This window comes from Topomyia yanbarensis, chromosome 3 (assembly GCF_030247195.1).
Source record: "Topomyia yanbarensis strain Yona2022 chromosome 3, ASM3024719v1, whole genome shotgun sequence".
NCBI classification, from domain to species: Eukaryota; Metazoa; Arthropoda; class Insecta; order Diptera; family Culicidae; genus Topomyia; species Topomyia yanbarensis.
In genome coordinates this window covers 135,713,459-135,734,915 of record NC_080672.1, presented here as the reverse complement: position 1 = coordinate 135,734,915, position 21,457 = coordinate 135,713,459, and the positions used below count along the sequence as shown (strand labels likewise).

The following is a 21,457-nucleotide window of genomic DNA, read 5'->3' as shown; positions in this document are numbered from 1 at the left end:
TTAGCCAGTAACGGTTTGTCCGGAATTTCCTTTCAAAGAGAATTTTGACAGTTGGCTTTTAAACCGTAATCATACGTTTGTCGAGAAATTATCTTACATTTAGTAGTGTAGTCCTACGTCAACAATTCCAACCCCATAGGGCTGGCAGTATAAATTTGTTCAGATCATTCAAATAATTACTTATTATTCTTACAATGGAATGAACTCACTCTTCAAGCTCCAAACATGCCAACAAATAACCCTTACCCACCCCTGTCATATCAACTCACTTGCACGATCAACACCCGTCATTGACTGATCATGAATGGACTGCCAAATGACAGACTCGTTCCGGATGGGCCTATCCAAGTCTACTTCAAACAAGGCGGATGTGAAAAATTGAAACGGCTGCCGACACCCAAGCAGGCCCAGAAGCAGATGCCGGTCCATACTCTACTCATACTCTCCGGCTCCGCTAGCGGATGGATCAGTAAAAAAATGGCAGATACAGTAGTCAAGGTGGAAGAAAAGAAATCCGAAGGTTGAAGCACCCAAGTTTGGCCTATGCCTATACCCATTATCTGTAATGATGGTTGACTGAGGGGGGACCGGTCATTGAAGCACGAGAGGGAAGCTCGTTTTATCGTTTATGCATGCGAATGTCTCAACTTCATTCATGCTTTCGCGAAGCGGGTGTGTGTGTGCGTACAGTGCTGCCAGAGCTGAGCACGTGTATAGCCGGCGCTCAACTCAAGGTATGCATTACGAGTAATACGGTTATTGGCAGCAGCACACCGAGACAAGACCGGATCGAGTTTCGTTCTCCATCAGATCAATTTGGTATGTATGCACCCGCCGGCCGGTCGGCCGGTCGTTAGCTGAATTATCATGTTTCAATGTTTCAGTCACGACACATGTTATGCATGATGTGCCCGCCGCCGTCAAAGAGCCTAGCGACGTGGAATCAACTTTCTTTTGCCTTCGTTTGTCTCGGGCGCCCACCAGTTAAGGTTGAAATTCGGTGAATGGACTCATTCGCCTACTAGGGTTGGATTTCTAAGTCGTGTGTTTGCTACAAATTTTGAACAAAATTAAATAAAAATAATTTTATACATGTAACTCGAAAACTCGTTAGTATTCAAAAAATAACTAAATCTTTGGATTATGTTCTGAATTTTAACCAAATGTGTTACGGCATTTCGATTTTTTTTTCTGATCTTGCTTAAGTTCGGTCTTTAATTCGCGAGGTCGAGGTAAAGGGGAAATCAAAAAAATCAAAAAACCTTGTTGCATCTGAATAATCGTAAAACTTGAGAAAACTTCTCTAAGACGTCCACATATTCGAGGAAAATGCTAACAAACATATCGCGAATCTTTTATATTAGGATCCAAGTTTCGTCACAGCCATCTGTGCATCGGTTTTATTCATTCCCTTCCAGTCTATCTAGGTGTTCATGTCGCCTATAATAAGCTTAACCATTCCGTTACCTGCAGCTATCATAATTACGCTTCAGCTACGCGTAAAATGCTTTGTTCTCATCCTCGCTACATGTGGGGAGTGTACGTTGACGATACAATAGTTGAAGAAAGGGCCTTTCACAATTACTACACAAGCCTGTCGCCAAGCAAAGTCCGAATCCGCGAAGCAAAACGCCGTTTCTTGTATCAAGTTACCAATAATAGTTATTTTTTCGTAGCGTGGGTTTCTTACGATTTTTCCGATCTATATATTTTTTGATTAAACGTAGCGTTAATTTTTTATGAGCGATTTTTAGGCTTGCAGATAACATTTGCCTTATAGGAGGGAAACCGTTTGGAGTTCCTAGTTCTGCCAACTAGTAGATGCTCTCGGTAGATGAACCAACAGTTTACTTTCGCTACTACCGCAGTTGACGTTAACACGCAGCTGACGCCACTCTACGCCACTGTCATCAATAGACGCACTTGGAGGAATATGTGAGGCAGACACTGGGTTGCAGAGAAGCTAGCTACGTATGCAATACAAAAATAAATAAAAGTTTCTTTACAATCTACTGCCAATATCTGCACTTTAGATATTGATCATTTCAGTCAGATTATATCGCTTTTCGATTCAACCGCAAAAACAAAGTAACAGCCTCCCCAGACAAAGTTGACGCAAAAATGTGCCAAAAGCGGCAAACGCTCTCCCTCGTTATGGTATGCATCCTGGTTCAATGAGCGTTAAACGGATGGAATTCGATCAAAGATTTAGTGTTTTGTTTTTTTTGTTTGATTCTCTGTGCCATTTTCCTTCTACACACGCACTCAATTATGTACTGCGCTAATCCGGGCAATTCCATGTTTGGAGTTTCCGACCCTGCCTTCGTTCACTGCAATACCCTTTTGACCCATGTCTCAAATGCCTGCTGTGATGTACTACATGAAGGTGCAAAACAGTCAGTGGGGAGCCAGGCAAATCAGAGCCCCAACGAATGTGAGAGAAATGTTTTTTTTTTCGAGCAGGTTTGATAAAAGGCAAAGGGAGAAAGATCATGCAAATTAGCCGTTGGAAGGCAAACGAAATTTTTGGCAAAGTATTTTAAATATTCACTTCCGTGTGGGTTTTTTCGTTAGTCAATTCTGGCGGATGTGGTGCGAAACTCGACATCACAAGCGGTAAAAAGATTGACGAGTCCTTCACACATATATCACCTGACAGTACCAGTTAAAAAGGCAGGGAAATTGCATTTTTTATACCACTTAATAATTCAATTGGAAGTAAATCCAGCCGGCTATTCGAGCTGCACATAAATGACTTTGTTTATGGATCCGTTCGGCTTGGCGCTTCTTACTATGATTGCGCAAACGTCATTAGATAACGAAGTTTCTACCACAATGTCTGGCAGCAACGTAACTGAATACTCCGTCAAAAATTCAAAACATAAGTTTACTGATTTTTATTATTAGTTATATTGTGATAAAGATTTGCATAGTGAATTATAATCGAAAATTTCAATTTTGTTGGATTTTGTATCATGATTTTGTATTCTTGATTTCGAAAAAAATAATATTTCAAAGATGACATTAATATACAATCTTATGGTCAAACAAAACTATACATAACCAAGAAACCACCAACAGCATTGTTATTTTTTCAAATCTTAATTATCATGGAACCGATGATGTATCGTGTTGAATAAAATTTTGGTTTTCCTGTTATTAAAAAAAAACTACACTTGGGCTCGTCCGGGAATTGAACCCGGGACCTCTCGCACCCGAAGCGAGAATCATACCCCTAGACCAACGAGCCACTTGGAGGGGCTAGCGCAACAGCAGATTCGCGGTTGATGTATTGATGGATACCTATGGACTTGATATTTCCAGGGCGCTTTGATGTATCTACCTACCCACTTCCAAAGTAGTGACGCGATAATCAGTAAAAAAACCGACGAAACTTGATACGTTGGGTATCTAACAAATTTCAGACTACCATTTGTCGGCAATTGTGATTGTGATGAAAATTGGTTGTTTATGATCATTCAAATAACTATAACAGGAGCAGTTTTTTTTTACTAAAGTGTATAACTAAGTGAAATCAAGTCACATCATGTAGGGGAAGCGAGCCTATGACGGACACCTTGAAAAATTCAGTTAAAATATCCTAACACCATATCATTGTATAGCATTCGCTCAAACTTTGAAAACAATTTCTGAGTCCCATATACCAATTGACTCAGCTCGACAAATTGCCCAGTGTCTGTATGTGTGTATATATGTATGTGCACTAATATCATGAAATTTTCTCAGCAACGACTGAACCGATCCTAACGAAACTAGTTTCAACCGAAAGGCCTAGCGTGATAATTTGACAGTATTATTTATGTTTTTGGATATGTTGTTTACTTTCTGAGACATGGGTCATTTTATTAAAAGCGAATTAAGCGAATAATTTTCGAACAAGTGGATCTAAGTGCATGTAAATAGAAAGCTTACCTTTCTAACAAGCTATAGATCATCTAAATCCACTCACGAGCAGCGGAGATATTACACATTTTATTTTTATTCCTCATTTACCAATTTTCAATAACTAAAAATGAGATCGTTGCATAAAGAGTATTGCTTTAGTGGTATGTAGGGGTAAAACTAAACCGATTTTGAATATCGGGGTATGAAAACACATCTACGTGAATCAGAGAATTCAATTCCGAAAACATCATAATTTTTATCATAAACTAGCTGACCCGGCAGACGTTGTCCTGCCTATAATTATTTACTGGAAAATACAACGAAACCAAAAATAGCAATGCTTGTAGATCAAATTTCTATTTATTTCTATTTATTTAAAGTCCATTTAGGTTGTGATCATATAATTCGAGCCTAACTAGAATAAAAGAATCTGAAAGCATTTTTAACTGCTACACTTGTTTTATTTCAGTAATTTATCAATGTACAAAGACTTTCATTCATTTTAACGCTTTGGAGTATTGAATATAAAAAATATTGCGAATTTTAGCTGAAAATAATCTGAAATTATTGCCAACTAGTTTTACAGAAATTGTTTTTAAAATAAGCGAACTATTTAAAATAAATTTAGCGCACCCTACCCTAAAGAAAAATTAAAACTTACTTAGAATTTATTACTCTAGTTAAAATCTAAGATTTATTTGTTTTATAAAAAATAGACACTATACGAAGCTTCGTAAAATAAGGTAAAGTAAAATTTCGGTTTTTTGTGGCATTTTTTACCCAAATACCGAACAATATACTCCAAACATATAACAAATCAGTATTTTATAAGTTATAGAGCAAAACTCATTTCAAATTTAAAGGATTCGGTAGACTATTCGGGCCAAATAAGCAATCTACGAAAAAAGTTTGGAGTGATCAATGTCACCCTGATGATCAAAATCTCCCCGGTTTACGGTACCTGTCATCGCAGAAATGGCTGCATCCTGAAGCCAAATGAAAACAGTGTAAAGGGGCGCCATATTCCTCTTGCATTCATTTCAATAATTTGAATCAACTTTTTGACCTTTATGTGTAATATTATGGCCCATGTTGCACACAAACCATATGAGGGCAAGTAAGCAAGTTTTATCCCGTACGAAAAACGAGTTTTAAATGTCATTTTTTGATATTCTTTATCGTCCTATCCATAAGGTGCTGCACGCTCATTTGAAAATGCCATGTCGAAGAGTTATATTGCAGGTTAGCAGAAGTCGAATCATTTTGAAACAAACCGTAGAACGAAATTTTATAATTGGATGCAGAGCTGCATTAAATAAAAATTGTTTTCGTTTGTTAGTTTACTTATGGCTATCAAAATGAGTGAAGCAGTTTAATTTATCCACAATTTTTTAGTTAGTTTAACTAGAGGAAAAGAAAAGAATATATAATCACAATGTGTACTAGAGTGACAGGAAAAAAATAACCCCTATCGGCCCATGACTGAGTCGATTCCTAGTTCCACCAGGAGTACTTGCTCCAAATTTGAAGCAAATCGGACAAGTCTAGCTACCGGACCAACGTGCCTGAAGTTTGTATGGGATTTTTAGACAATTTACATGGAGAAAACCCACTAACTCGCATTTTCGCCGCTAGGTGGCACTATATGCATCATATTATCACTGAAAGTAAAAATAAGAAAAATAATTTAATTGCCTACAAATTTGTTGAAGACTGCTAGTCAATCCGACTTTGGTAAAAGAAGTTATTAAACTTTTAACGAAGTGATGTCTGAGTCAGTTTTGTATAGGGCCTAGCAGTGCATGATTGTGGATCAGTACTTGATTCGCACGAACAAAACATTTTTGTGAAATAATGGTTAGGTTTAGGTCAATAGTATGTTCGGAAGATTTATAGTAAGTAATACGAGTCATGTTTTGGTTAGAAAATTTTAGTTCCACATTTTACCGCATAGAGGGCGCCAACACTAACTTTTTAACAGAAAGAGATAGAGATTAGGTGTCTTCCACAAAGTTGTAGAGCAAGCATTTTTAAATAATTCTTCCGAACATCTCGATATTCTATCTCACTCCTATGAAAAGTTAGTGTTGGCGCCCTCTATGCGGTTACAGGTGGAACTGAAATTTTCTAACTAAAACATAACTCGTATTATGTACTACAATTTTTGTGAATATACTATTCAGCTAAATGTAACCATTATCTCACAAAAATGTATAGTTGGTGGTAATCGAGTACCGATCCACAACTATGCGCTGCTAGGCCCCATGCAAAACTGACTCAGACATCACTTCGTTAAAAGTTTAATAATTTCGTTTTACCAAAGCCGGATTGACTAACAGTCTTCGACAAAGTTGTAGGCAATTACATTATTTTTCTTATTTTCACTTACAGTGATAATACGATGCATATAGTGCCACCTATCGGCGAAAATGCGAGTTAGTGGGTTTTCTCCATGTAAATTGTCGAAAAATCCCATACAAACTTCAGGCACGTTGGTCCGGTAGCTAGACTTGTCCGATTTACTTCAAATTTGCAGCAAGTACTCCTGGTGGGACTAGGAATCGACTCAGGGGTGGGCCGATTGAGTTTTCAAAAATTCGTTATTTTTCTGGGCACTCTAATGTGTACCCTTTTCTACTAATATCTTCTCACAAAGAACACAATAAGCAAGTAGAAGTTTTCTTATATTTTTACTGCTTTTGAAAGAATCCAAACTAAGATAAAATAACAGATTGTAAATAAAGCCATGCCATGCAACCACGGCAAACAATCTGCTACAAATATTCTCATTTTGATCATTATTTAAATAATATCGAAGATTGCTTATATTGATTTACTATTTATAATTTTCCATCAGATCTTGGACGATTAGCATTTCCACTGTAGAACAAATTCTTAGTGGTAGAACAGAAATGCACAGGGTTAGAAAGAAGTTATGAAAGTTGAGACTAGACAGATGACTTTGCAAAATGACACAAAAAGTTGAATGCGGAAGAATCGCCTAAATCGTGACGGAACTTAAGGGGGGGTTGTGTAAAGTATTATCGTCAAAAAAATTGGATTCCTTAATTTTTTTTCGAAGCAAAGATTGTCTATTCAGTAAGGTGCCACGTCGAAAACTGGTTTTGCGGTGTACACTAGACTGGTTTAATTTTTGACTTTTAGCTCCACCAGGCTCTACTGATTCCTTTTATGGCACTTAGTAATTGTGCAAATTTTGGTACCAATCGGTTGTATCTACGTACCCTCCAAAAATTTCAAAGTTTATATGGAAATTAGTATGGAAAATCGGTTAAAATTCAAAATAAATTCTTCAAAAATCACCTCATCAATCAATTCATGAGAACACTATATAATTCTAAAGGTATTCTTCTACGGAACAAATTCGTGGAACATTGTAAGGTTGCGAAAATTCGCTGAGAAAACTTATTAACTAAAGAAGCAGCATGACTTCAAAACAAGTGCAAGTGGTAAGCCTAGTTTACACTTGTATAATGATGGATTTATTTTAAAAATATAAATACATCAGACTACTAAATGGCATAAACAGTGAATTTTCAGTTAATCTCATTGTAAGGTTTTTAACATTTCCGTGTATTGCCGATCAGAACGCAGTAATGCAAATGGCAGCATCATGTTACCGGAAAAAGACAAAAATATGACATGCTCCTCTTGCGCATACTTCGTTATTTTCAATCCTCTCTTCGGCTTTCTTCTGGATCACTATGGCTCTTTTTGCTCGCAATAAAGATGGCCATAAATAAGCCAGTTTTAACAGGTAGGAAAGACAAGCGCCGTTGAACTATATTTACCTGTATTTTTGATTTCTCTGTTCTTTCCTTCTCTCTAAACGCTTGATTCCAATTGCTCATCGAAGAGTTACAGGAGAGCATTTGGATAAATCGAATCGATTATCGCATATTCAGATCAAAGTTGTTTTTGCGAATTAGAATCAAAACTGCAATAAGAATTGTTTTGATTTTTTCTTTTACATATCGCTGTGAGAATAAGTGGGATCATTTTATTCCTTAATATAAATCAACATCAACATCACGAATTATTGCCCTTATATCTGTCGTATCTCACATCATCCAATAACAAATAATAAAGTGAATAACAGAAAAAAATAGTTTTTTTTTTCATTGGGTAGATCCAAATAAATGACAATCGGATGTTAATCATAAAATGCACTATTTTATAAATTTTCGTATTTTCACTCCCAGTTCACAAATTGAATCAGAATGTCAACTGCTTACAAAGTAACTCCATAAATACCCTAAGCAAAGATTAAATAAAAGATTTTAAATATACGCATTTTTCCTATATGAATAAACTCACATAAAACATCAAAATAAAAATATTTAAAAATTGATTGCGAACCCAACGGCGATCAATATATTTGTTCGTAAAAATATATTACTAGGATGCTCAAAACTTTCATTTCTGTTTTAATGTACTTATTATTTTATTTATAAAATCGTAGAAATTTTGTTAGCAAATAAAATCGTTCCAATCTGCATTGATGCATTACAGAAATATGCAATCAACAGTATGAAATATAACACTTGTGATCATTCTGTCAAAGTTTAATTTTTTGTTTAACCTTTGTTTACTGAAAAAACGTGTACAATTCCAATTCGCAGAGTGGGATCTAACCTTTATTTATAATTGATATTTATTCCAAACTTGTGAAAATTAGCTTGAAACGAATATAAATATTCTCCCCCCGTATCGACAGGTATCGTGTTCAATTAGAATGACATTCACAGTTCATTTTGAATTCAAATTGAAATATTGCAACCAATTTTTTAAACAAAGTTTAAAATAACTATCATGGCACCAGTTACAAACGATGGTTCAACCACTTCAAACTTATTTTCTTTTGTGCATTGCATTGCATTGTAACTACAAAATGCTGTACATCATCGGCCAACTATAAACTATCCATTAAGTTAAAGTTCTAAGTTCAGAAACATATCAGTTACATGTTGACAAAATTGTTCTCACACGCTATGGAACGACACATTTCATTTTTATATATAAAGATTAATATGTAAGTTCAATTTATAGACAAAACAATGTGTAAATTTACTTGAAAGTAAAAAAAATTGACCAGAGTTGATGTATTTACTCGTTCGTAGGGTATATCGGGTAATATATGGATTCACAGATCATTAAGTAATCCACCTAGTAGTCATGAAATAGATTTCTTATATAACTCATATTTATACTATATTCGTACCAGCGGCGAGAGCATCTGTATTTTTGAATCCCAAGAGTCTAGCTAAAATTTAACTTCTTTTGGAAGTTTTAGCTGTACTGGTTTTAGCGTTAAAATTACCAGTTGCATTATTATATGGAACGACACATATGACAAAGAAAAGCTATTTTACTGCAAGAAAATATCGGAATGAAGAACAATTCTCCATGTTGTCTAATTTACTCATTTTCTTTAACATGAATTTGTTGCTTTTTAACATTGTCGTGTATCGCAGATCAGATCGCAGCCATATAGATGACAGCATCGTTGGGTTAAAGCTTACCAAATAGTTTAGGCCGGTTTAAAAGTTAGTCCGGTTTAAAAATAGCTGGTACGCGTTTGAGCTTACGGCTATCTATGTACAGTAGAGTGCCCAGAAAAATTAAGAATTTTTGAAAACTCAATCGGCCCACCCCTGAGTCGATTTCTAGTTCCACCAGGAGTACTTACTCCAAATTTGAAGCAAATCGGACAAGTCTAGCTACCGGACCAGCGTGCCTGTAGTTTGTATAGGATTTTTCGACAATTTACATGGAGAAAAAACACTAACTCACATTTTCGCCGCTAGGTGGCGCTGTATGCGTCGTATTATTATTGAAAGTGAAAATAAGAAAGATAATTTAATTGCCTGCAAATTTGTCGAAGACTGCTAGTGAATCCGGCTTTGTTAAAAAAAAGTTATTAAATTTTTAACGAAGTGATGTCTGAGTCAGTTTTGCATGGGGCCTAGCAGTGCATGGTTGTGTATCAGTACTCGATTCCCACCAACTATACATTTTTGTGAGATAATGGTTAGATTTAGCTGTATAGTATATTCACAAGAAGTGTAGAACATAATAGGAGTTATGTGTTGGTTATGAAATTTTAGTTCCACCTGTGACCGCATAGAGGGCGCCAACACTAACTTTTCATAGAAGTGAGATAGAATATCAAGATGTTCGGAAGAGTTATTTAAAAAGTCTTGATCTACAACTTTGTGGAAGACACCTAATCTCTATCTCTTTCCGTTGAAAACTTAGTGCGGTAAAATTTGGAACTATTAGTTTCTAACCAAAACATGACTCGTATTACTAACTATAAATCTTCTGAACTTACTATTGACCTAAACCTAACCATTATTACAAAAAATGTTTAGCTCGTGCGTATCAAGTACTGATCCACATCCATGCACCGCTAGGCCCCATGCAAAACTGACTCAGACATCACTTCGTTAAAAGTTTAATAACTTCTTTTAACAAAGCCGAATCCACTAGCAGTCTTCGAAAAAGTTGTAGGCAATTAAATTATCTTTCTTACTTTCACTTACAGTGATAAAACGATGCACACAGCGCCACCTAGCGGCGAAAATGCGAGTTAGTGGGTTTTCTCCATGTAAATTGTCGAAAAATCCCATACAAACTTCAGGCACGTTGGTCCGGTAGCTAGACTTGTCTGATTTGCTTCAAATTTGGAGCAAGTACTGCTGGTGGGACTACGAATCGACTCAGGCATGGGCCGATAGGGGTCATTGTTTTCCTGTCACTCTAATGTACAGTAACAATACTGATGATTTACCAATGTGTGAACAGGGCCGTGGGAAAATCGACAATACTCCAAACCAGGCTTGTTATTTGCTCACACAATGTGCCACAAAGAGCGAAATACACCGATTAAAAATAGAGAAAAAGAGAAAGATCTGTGCACCAAGAGCTGCACAATTTCGTTCAAAGAGGCACCTTGAAGAGCCACTTTTTTGTGCCTCCCCTCACTGGAATGCAGGTAGGAAGGCGAATCAAACTATATTTCAGATAAAGTTTGATCGGAAGAACGTTTTTAAGATCTTACACAGTTGCGTTTCGGCTTCGCCTCATCAGAAACCGACACTATCTTTTTGTCGGAATAGATTAGCGCAAATACCTTAAAACTAAAACACACTTTGTGTTTCAATCGAACGACAGATCAAACGTGATGTCCCGTCCGAGTAGAAGTTCTGTTTATGCCGATGAGACACAGTGAAGCCGAAACTTATCTTGGCTTAGCAGGCCTATGGGAAAGCACTATGCTATATTTCACCCTAAGGAGGAAAATTTGGTGAACACCAAAATTTCTCACTAGGGTGAAAATTTGTTGGTAAAACCAGTCTTTGCACTTGAGGCATATAGCATAACGTTTTTAAAATATTTTTTTTTGTTGCCTTCTCTGCTTCCGTGCGCGTTGGACCAATATGCACACTAAAGAGCCTCTATATTTCTACTCTTTGTGGTGTGCAGCCATGGAGTAGAATGCACGTATGGGAGCAACACACATCGGAGTGAAGAGGTTTATTGTGAAAGAGACGAGCGGTGGTTCCATAAAAAGTGCAAAGAGTATTTTTATTCTTCTCTTTATTTGCTCTGAGGTGCATTACATCCCTGCTCCAAACTTATGCCGAAGCCTTTTAATGACTTATTATCATCATCAAAGACTCGACTTGAGTTGGAATTTTAATCCGTTTTAACCATGGGAATTCATGGAATCAAAACATCACCGCTTTCATACCCTCCTTTATGAATAGTGCCTTCATACACGTTATTCATCATTCAACTCCTTCACCACTCCATTTTAAATTAATGAAATCAAATAAAATCATAACGTAGAACTTTTTAACAAAAAGGACCGTCGCTAAAAAAACCGAAAGCCAATAACACACCAAAGACATTTTATTACTTAACTCCATATAATGATAAATTATGCAAAGAATCCTAAACTAAAATTGCCGCAATTGCACTAATAGGTGGATTAGAAAAATTTCAATATTTAATTTTTATGTCAAAGAACCTTCCACAGAAAATAACCAACAAAATAAAGCAAAAATCGACGAAATTCGTCGTGTCGTTAAGTTATGCGATGACACATGGCAACCATTTCATTTTTATATATAAAGATTAATATGTAAGTTCAATTTAAAGACAAAACAATGTGTAAATTTATTTGAAAGTAAAAAAAAATGTCCAGAGTTGAAGTAGGGTGTTGAGCCCATTTTCGCCATGTTTCTTTTATCACCCTACCCATTTGAAACCGTTGGTTAGAGCAGTGTCTGCCATCTTTGTTCAACGCATTGAGTCAAGTGGTAGCACAATAATAGGGGCACTCGATCCGAGTTTTCGTTGCGCTTAAACACGAGAATTTCATTGTTTTCAGCGCATTTGTGTTATTATATTGGTTCTTAACAAGTAAGCAAAGCTGTTGATGTAAATTTTTTCGTATTCCATTTATTGTAGGCCGAGAAATTAATGAATTAGTGACACACCCTGCTTAGTATGGTGAAAATGGGCACTTTACCCTATTTACTCGTTCGTAAGGTATATCGGGTGGTATATGGATTCACAGATCATTAAGTAATCCACCTAGTAGTCATGAAATTGATTTCTTATATAATTCATATTCATATTATATTCGTACCAGCGGTGAGGGCATCTGTATTTTTGAATCCCAAGAGTCTAGCTAAAATTTAACTTTTTCTGCAAGTTTTATGTTGTGCTGGTTATAGCGTTAAAATTACCAGTTACATTATAAATAACATTATAGCAAATTTGTAATAAGGATGTAAGGATTAAAAATATTTCCCAATATACAAAAATAATGTCGCGGCACTAACCATCATTTACCATTCCCCACACATCCACTTCTCTCTTCATCCCATTGTGTTGGTAGCAACTGTCAAGACTCACATATATCCTGCTACTTCTCTATCCATTTCTAAGTTGTGTCCTAAGATCTTCAACTAATCTGTAATATTTGTTAAATTGATGACTGCGATGTAGATGTGTAGGTTTAGGAAGACAAAACAATTTATGTCTGATACTTCTCTATAAATAGTTTTACCAATTAAGTGTAAAGCAGGAGCAGAATCACTCGCGGAAATTTAATATAACATTCCACATGAAAATAAAAATATTTGTGTTCTTGACAAAAATTAAAAATATTTGTATTATGAGATAACTATAACTAATTTATTCTCAAACCCTACTTTCTCCTGCATATAATGGGTTATTCCTTCGAAACGTTGCACTTTGGAGAGCCATTTGACCAAAAATCGAAAACTACATCAATTCCAATTTAATTCAATTCTATTGTGGGTGTTTATATATAGGGTACGACAGTGATTCTGTTAGTTTTGTACCAATCCAGGACAACATTTGAATAGTGGCATGAAGCTAAATCCGTGGGGCTTTCGTGTTGCTTTAACAGAGGAAGCAGACACTTCTAAAGACACTCCTTGAGCTAGATCTCCCCGTTTACAGTTCCGGTAGTAACGAACGGAGCACTCCGTTTGCCACATGGGCAGATCGCTTGGCAAATCATGTAATTAATGGCATACTTTGAAAGTTTCTGCTTCCTTTCCGCCTACGAAACATCAAACTTGTGCGGGCGGTAAAGGACAGTAGCCCCGGAAGTCCGCCTTGATGTAAGTCTCATCATCCATAATGAGACAATGAGGCTTCGTCAGCGTCTGGGTGTACAGTTTCCGGGCCCTTGACTTCCCCACCGTGTTTTTCCTTCGTCACGATTTGAAGCCTTCTGCACTTTATACTATGCATTTTCCTATATTCTAATTAGTTTTTTCATTTTATTAATTTTATCAATTCTATTTAGTTATCCTTTTATTTATTTCATCCAATTTGTTAGTCTGAAACAATTTAATTGATTCTGTTACCCAAGCAGCACTTGCAACATGTTCTAGAAAAAGAATAAAAGTTATATGTTGCATTACAATGACAACAGAATTGCAAAAAAATGACTGTTGCATGTGTGAAACACAGCTGCTGCACGTTACACCTTAGTTATTTATTTGTAGTGCTAATGATTTCTGAAACATTCAACTTTGACACATATTATTGATGTTTTTTGCAACGTGTTTGTGACTCTACTGCACAGCTAAAACAATTTTGTTGCAAGCATCATCGCGAAAACAGGAGATGCCATTATTATTCAACTTGTCAGCAAATTTGATTCTGGGTACACTATATTTATTGATAGAATGAATTCTTTCTCGATAAAAGTTGCTGACGAACAGTTAATATGTATAGATTTTTTGATCGGAACCCAAAATTTTCATCATTAATATACTTCAAATTTTTGATTACTCTCGAAAAAAGCATATTTGAACACAGTTCTTTGCGTACGATAAATAATTAAAAAAATAAGTATAAAATTTATTGAGTTTATATCAACGTTGTTAAGGCCCTTTAAAAATATCAAAGTTTTTTTAAAAAAATACTCGATCCATTTTTATTGGTTATACATTTTCACCCACATTAATGATATTGTCATATTTGAATGTGAACATAATATTTATGCTTTGTTTGCATAACAATTTTATGAAACACAATAATTTTCATTTCCTTTCGACAAAGTTGTTTTCAAAGCAATCGCTAGCATTATTGCAACAATCTTTGTTGTTATTATGATTCTTGGTACTTCATACGGAACAAATGAACATGTTGCCAATAAGCTCCACCCCTTGCGCTTTTTAATTGCATAACAGTTGAATAACGCTTGCTGCAGTAATATTTTCACAAATTAATGTTTGACATTGGTGTTGTAAAAACAGCTTATCAACATACCGTGTTGCTTGGGTAATTTCGTAATAGTTTTGTTTGTCAAGATTATTAACCTTTTCATGCCCAATTTTTTTTCTAGTACATGTAGAGTTTCAAAATAATTTTTTCTTGAAATCGGTGAGGTTAAGAAACACGAAAAACCTTTTTTTCATAAAGGTAGGTGCTTCCCTCGCAGTGCTAGAAGCTGCTCAATGTTTATCTTCCAATGGTCAATATAATTCTCTTAGAATATTTACAATAGTCCAATTGCGTGGAAAACGTAACCAAAGACAGTCTAAATTGGTAAATTTGAACAGTTTTCAATAATATTGCAACATAACGAAGGTATAAGAAAAATTAATTTTGCGTCGTTAACGTAAAGTGTTAACGTAAAGTGTCCCTGGCAGCACTGCTCCATCGGAACCCAATCAGATTACTTGCAATAGCTTTAGTTCTAAAGCTGATCCTTGTAACTTTTAATACTCAAATGAAAGGCAATTTGTCACATTTATTAACATTACTTGTTTTAGTGAGCAAATCTTGCCTCAATCAAAAGTTATAGCTGTTTAAAAACGTTGTTGTCCACAAACAACATGGGCATGAAGGAGTTAATTATACCATTAAATTTGAAATGTTTTCTTTCTCTATAGAATTTTTTTGACAAAAGATAAAAAAAATTTAAAAAGTGGGTTTCTGAAATTTAATTTTTAACATAAATTTTTGGTTTTGCACAAAATGTTACCACTTTTTGTAATGTATATTTTATTCACGCATTACCGTCGTGCGGGGCTACTTTGGATATGTGGGGCTACTTTGCACACTTTAGTTTTTCAATATTTACTAACAGACGCGCTTTTATTAGTTTTATTATACCTTTGACATTTGTAGAGCCATGTCTTTTAAACATGTTGCATATGCTATTTGTCATTTTTCTTAACACTGTTTACCAAAACAAACAAAACACCTCAAGGGTCGATAAAAGTAGTTGGAGGCTCGTAAAATAAGACTGCTCAACAAAACAGAAAATCTTAAGTGTACCGACACCACATACTGTTTTTCGGAAAGAAGAAGAAAAAGATGAAAAATGGCGTTTTCCGTTTGTTTCTAGTACGTCAGGATCGGTTTTTTATGAGCATTTGAAGGTTTTTGTGTCTTTAAAAAAGTTGTTTTTAATATCTTTATCAACAACTTTACCGAAGATACCAAGCCTCTAAATAATGGTTTGAGTTTATTCTCCGTAATTCTGTCCAAGAGAATTAATTACTAAAAATTGTTTTTTTCAAGAGATTGTATAATTTCTTTGAAGACATTGAACCTCCAAAGTTGGTTGTTGCGAAATAATGTGATCTTGGCCGCGAAAAAACTGGATTCAAACCTTTATTTCAGAATTGTTGACATAAAAAGTGCATAACTTGAGAACGAGGCCTTGTGTATTAATTACGCCATTAATATAGCACTCAAGTATACGTCATAAATAGCCCCTTATTTCACTTTTTTGATTTTGCGAAATTTTCAATACCACCGTGTGGCTATTTTTATAATTGATAATTCAAAAAATCTTTAAATGCTCTTAAAAACTTATTCTGGCATACTAGAAATAAACTGATATTGCCTTTTTTCATAATTTTCCTTTTTTCTATAGGAAAAACAATATGCAGTCTCAACCCACTCAAGCTTTCTGACAAGTAACGTTGTATATGTTGAATTAAAATGAATCCCTTATTTGAGAAAATGTGATAAATGCGTGATGCTTTATTGTTGAAAAAACCTCTGATATCAGTATAAATCAGTATAAATTTGATATGATATTTCAATGAAAGTAAATAAAACTGGTTAATTTTTATTTTATATCGAATTCAAGAAGTGTTCAAAGTAGCCCCCAGCTAGTCCACAAAAAATATTTTTGAGTGCTATATGAACAATAAAACGTATTTGGCATAAATAATACATACACGATGACGATAAATCTGTGGCGATATGATACAAATCCATCGATTATTAAAGGAGTTATAATTCGTTAAAATTGAAAAATTGATAAAAAAGTTCGCGAAGATATCCCGCACGACGGTACTTGAGTCTTTGAAACTCTTTCTCGGATAGTTTTGCTATACAAAACAAAGGTAATGGAACACATTTTTACTGCATGCAAAAACTTCTACACCCTTTAAAAATTGCTTTTGAGTTGTAATGATCTGATTGACTGTGGAAAATATTTTGTCTTCCATATCGGTGCACAGTGGTTTACTGAGATTTTACTAAAACTAAACAACTTAGCCTTATTAAGTCATTGAAAAATTTGTCGTAGTTTGTGAGCCTTTTCGTTGAAACAACAGTTGGGGTGATTCTAATTCTACCAAGGTCAAAAAATTAACTTACTTAGAAAAACTGTTTTATTCAAATAACTTTTGCGATATTGATTTAAAACTGAAGTAGTATTCGAACAACTTTAAAACTGTTTTAAGGCAAATAATTTCTTTCATGGCACCATATAGCTAACTATTATCATTAAAAAGTTATGAGCATTTTTCGCTAAAAATAGGCCCCCTGGAATACCAACATCACTCATTGGGGCAAACAAAATATTTTCAACTATGTATAAGGTCATGATTCAAGTTATAATTGAGGCAAAAAATGGCGAAGACGATATTTTTAAAAAATTCACAAAATTGATTTTAGTTTTATGAATTTTACAATTTAGAAGCAACAGTTTTAATTTATTAGAAAAAAATGTTCGTCTTCAAAAACTCTGAAAAACATCTAAAAGATATGTTATAAAAACTTAAAACTGCAAAAGTTATAAAAAAATGATTTTTCATTAATTGACCCTTGGCAGTATGTTTAATTTACTTTAACGGTTGGCAATATTCAAGATATATAGTTTCGTTTTCATGATAAAATTTTGCATCTAACAAGAATTTTTTATTATTTTAAAAAGTGGGTCAGTCAGACATTAACTTTTTGATGGTTCGAGATAGAGGTTCGTAGTCTTCCAGGAAATTGAAGAAAACCAAATTTTAAAAACATTTATCGAAAACACTGGAACTCTATGTCGTGTACTTTTCATATTACAAGAAATTTACCAGAAAAAGGGTGTTTCTTAAAAATGGCATTCTTTATAGACTGTTGCAGTTTTGATTTTTCATTAAGATCACATTAGAAATATTTTCAGATATTTTAAAGCAGAACAATTTTTCTCAATATACCTCTAGCTTCTCTCGTTAGAAAGTTATGCACTTGAACCTCCATTTACGAACCAAACCGGGGGTTCATAAATTGAATTAGTTCGTAAAAAAAGTGTTCGTTATTTGGGAGTTAGTTCGTAAAAAAGTTGGCTTCACATTCTTATTAATATTCCTTGGTTGAGCAATATTCTTGATAATCCTATGGGCATTTTTGGAACGGGCTTGTCAAGTGGACGATGAAAATAGACAATTTAGAACCTTTTCGAAATCCAAGATGGTTGAGCAATATTCTCGATAACTCTAACAATATGGGTATTTTTGGAACGGGCTTGCCAAGTAGACAATGCTGACAATGGACAATTGGAACCTTTTTGAAGTCCAATATAACGACTTCCGATTGAGTAATATTCTTGATAACCAACAATACGGGTTCAATTTCCGTTATGCACTCGTCGACTCCATTCCGAAAATACCCATATTGTTGAGGTTATAGAGAATTTATCTAAACCGGAAGTCGCCATCTTGGATTACAAAATGGCTCAAGACAACTTCGAGTTCGTTAATTGGAATTGAGTTCGTAAAAAAAGAGTTCGTTTTTTTATTCACTTCGTTTATTTGATAGGCACAAATGCGTTAGCTTGGCGGTGCCCAATTCTTTTTTTTTACATTTTGAATATCTTAAAACTAAAAGGTTACAATGCAAAAATATTTTTTTAATACTGAGAGGAACATTTTTTACAACTATCTTAAACTAAAAATACGATTCGATATACAAGATTGAACAATAATTATTTTTTACAAAAAATTTTTTACAGCTATTCTAAGACTAGGAATGTAGATTAATATAAAAGAAGGGGAACAAACTTTTATGAGAAATTTCACAGATATCTTAAAACTAGGAATACAATTAGATATACAAGATGGAAAACGAAAATAAATAAATGAAAAGGTTCAAGGCTACCTTAAAACCAGGAATATAATACAAATTGATTTTTGTAACAGCAGCAGGAATTGTATTAGGAATAGGGGGAGTAGCACGATGACGGGGAAAGAAAAACAAAACTTGCAATTTTCAGGCAAAGAGAAGAGCAGTGACATGAGTTAGAGCTTCAGGCTGGTAGATGGTAGATGCCTAGGATCGGGTTGACGGCAGAGAATCCTTCAAGAGTGATCAGACTATCGACCTGCTTTCGCTTTGACTTCATTTTTGCAGGCGTGGTAAAGGTGACGGCAGTCACATAGTGGCACTCTGGTGCTCCAAAAGGTAGGACAGGGAACTTCTAAAAACGAGAAATAAAGGATATGGGCTTGATTAGGATATTTGTCGATTTAATAAAAAGGTAGATGAGAGACATATATAGGAAAATCGTGACTTGCCAGGATATCCCGAACTGGAACATCGGGTGGTCTACCTCGGGCCCGGAGGGAATCCTTTAACTGCGATCTGGCACCCTAATACCCAGCGCACGCCCAGGCAACGTGATCGATGTCATGATAACCTTCATTACAAGCGCACCGACTACTCTCTGTGAGCCCAATACGCCACAAATGCGCATCCAATGTGTAGTGGTTGGACATAAGCCGGGACATTACACGTATGAAATCCCGACCCACATCCACCCCCCTGAACCAAGGTTTGGTTGATACTTTCGGGATAATTGAATGTAACCATCGTCCAAGTTTCCCATTGCTCCACGAGTTTTGCCAACTGTCGAGTGTCCTCTGATGACAAATGCTGAAAAATTCGTTGAAGTAAATTGGTCTTTCGTAGATGTCACCTTCTACTAAAAAGCATGCTATTTGATATGATAGCAACGGTATTTAATAACTTTTAAATGAAAAAAAGTTTAGTAGTTAGTGTTTTAAAGCAAATTATGCGCCCCAAAATAATCTTCAAGTTGTGTAAAGGGCACTTCAGTGTAAAATAGAAACTACAAAAGTTATAGAAATAAACCCGTTTTGTAAGGGTCACCCGAAAGCTTACATTTATATTTCTCTTGCAATGGAAAGTATAAATCTAGAGCTTGCGTGTCTTCAGCAAACTTGTCTAAAATGCTCTACAACTTCTTCGAAGACAGTCAAGCTCTATCTCGAACCGTCAAAAAGTTCAATTTTGAATAATACTAAAATTAGAACCACCCTAGCTTCTGTTTGAACAAAAAGAAAGGCTTTGCAAAGTACAACTAGTAGCAACTTTGTAAGGCTAAGTTATTAAATTTTAGAAAAAAAATTAAAATTCCTGCTAAATTCACACTCTGGATCACTGAGCAAAATATTTACTTCCAAACATTTTTTGAATAAAGGAAATAAGATCAATAGAACAAGACCTATTCTTAGATCTGACTCTCTAAAAACACCCTGAAAATATTGAAAGTGTGAAATACAACACTTGTATCTGGCCTCCCGTGCCACCCATGCCTCTTGAAGCCTGTGTTTCAGTCATTCGTGACAAAATAAATTCTAAAAATATGAATTTCCCAACGGTCCTAGGTACAATGAGAAAGCACAGACTTATACAACATTAATGCTACAATATCTGGAAAGTCAATTAGCAACTATTTAGCCCGGTTGTGGTCACCCAGGTGAACGTTCGCCAATGCAGATCATGTAAGCCACACAACATCAATCATATTAGCGGTTAAAAAACATACACCCATTCACAGCTTTTATCGCCCTGTGCCCAAACGAGGAACAGCGACGTCAGAAGCCTTTGCCAAGCCTTCCAGAACAAGGCACACAAAAAAGCATCCCCTTCAATGGGCCAGTTTTTTTTCACCATGCATAATCGCACCGAGCTAAGGCCGTTACCATTTTTCTAACACGCTTCAAATCTCTCTTTGTTGTCCATTGTTCCCGGTAGTTTTTTTTTTTTGGTTGTGGTCAGTCACTGTTGTCATAGCCTCGGAACGATAACTAAATTGAAATAAAATCAATGACGATGATGGAGCGCTGGGAAAAACAGACCAACGCGATGGTGCTATTGAAGTCATAAAAATAGATAGCCAAAGGCCGCTGGCTGCAATACCCCGTTCGGCTGTTTTGGTCATAACACCATGCCTACTACAGTTTTTTGTTTGTTCTTTCACAGCGACTATTTTTTCGGTCAATTACTTCGGCCCTTGGGGGGGGGGGGCGAGACGACTAAGCTTGCGGGGATGCTATAACCTGGGACTATAACTACTCGCTTCACTCAATTGCTGGGAAGCCCTGATCGTCGATGGCTGTCGACGGATATTTTACCAGTTTAGACTGTGTTATGGCAACGGTTTGTTGATTAGATTAGCTTTTAGTGTCAACTGGGTATAAATGGTTGTACGAAAGATAAGGAAACCTCGGGCAGGTGTTTGGTACATAGTTCAGATTTCATGTGGTATCAGGATTTTTAGAAATCATTTTGCATAATAGGTTTGTCAACGAAATAGCCAATCAATCCTGAACATTTACCGCACTGTTGGATCATTACTCATATGGAAAACTGCAGGATGAAGTAATTCTGGAATCACGTTATTTACATACGTCTTTCAGCTCCTTAAAACAATCAAACCGTC

At 35.5% G+C, this 21,457-nt stretch overlaps 1 non-coding gene across 1 annotated transcript; it reads right to left on the bottom strand.

The window, feature by feature from the left end:
• Positions 1-3,178: 3,178 nt before the first annotated feature.
• Positions 3,179-3,250, bottom strand: Trnap-cgg (transfer RNA proline (anticodon CGG)). The gene has a single exon. It is a non-coding gene; the product is annotated as a tRNA-Pro (tRNA).
• Between the last annotated feature and the right edge of the window lie 18,207 nt (positions 3,251-21,457).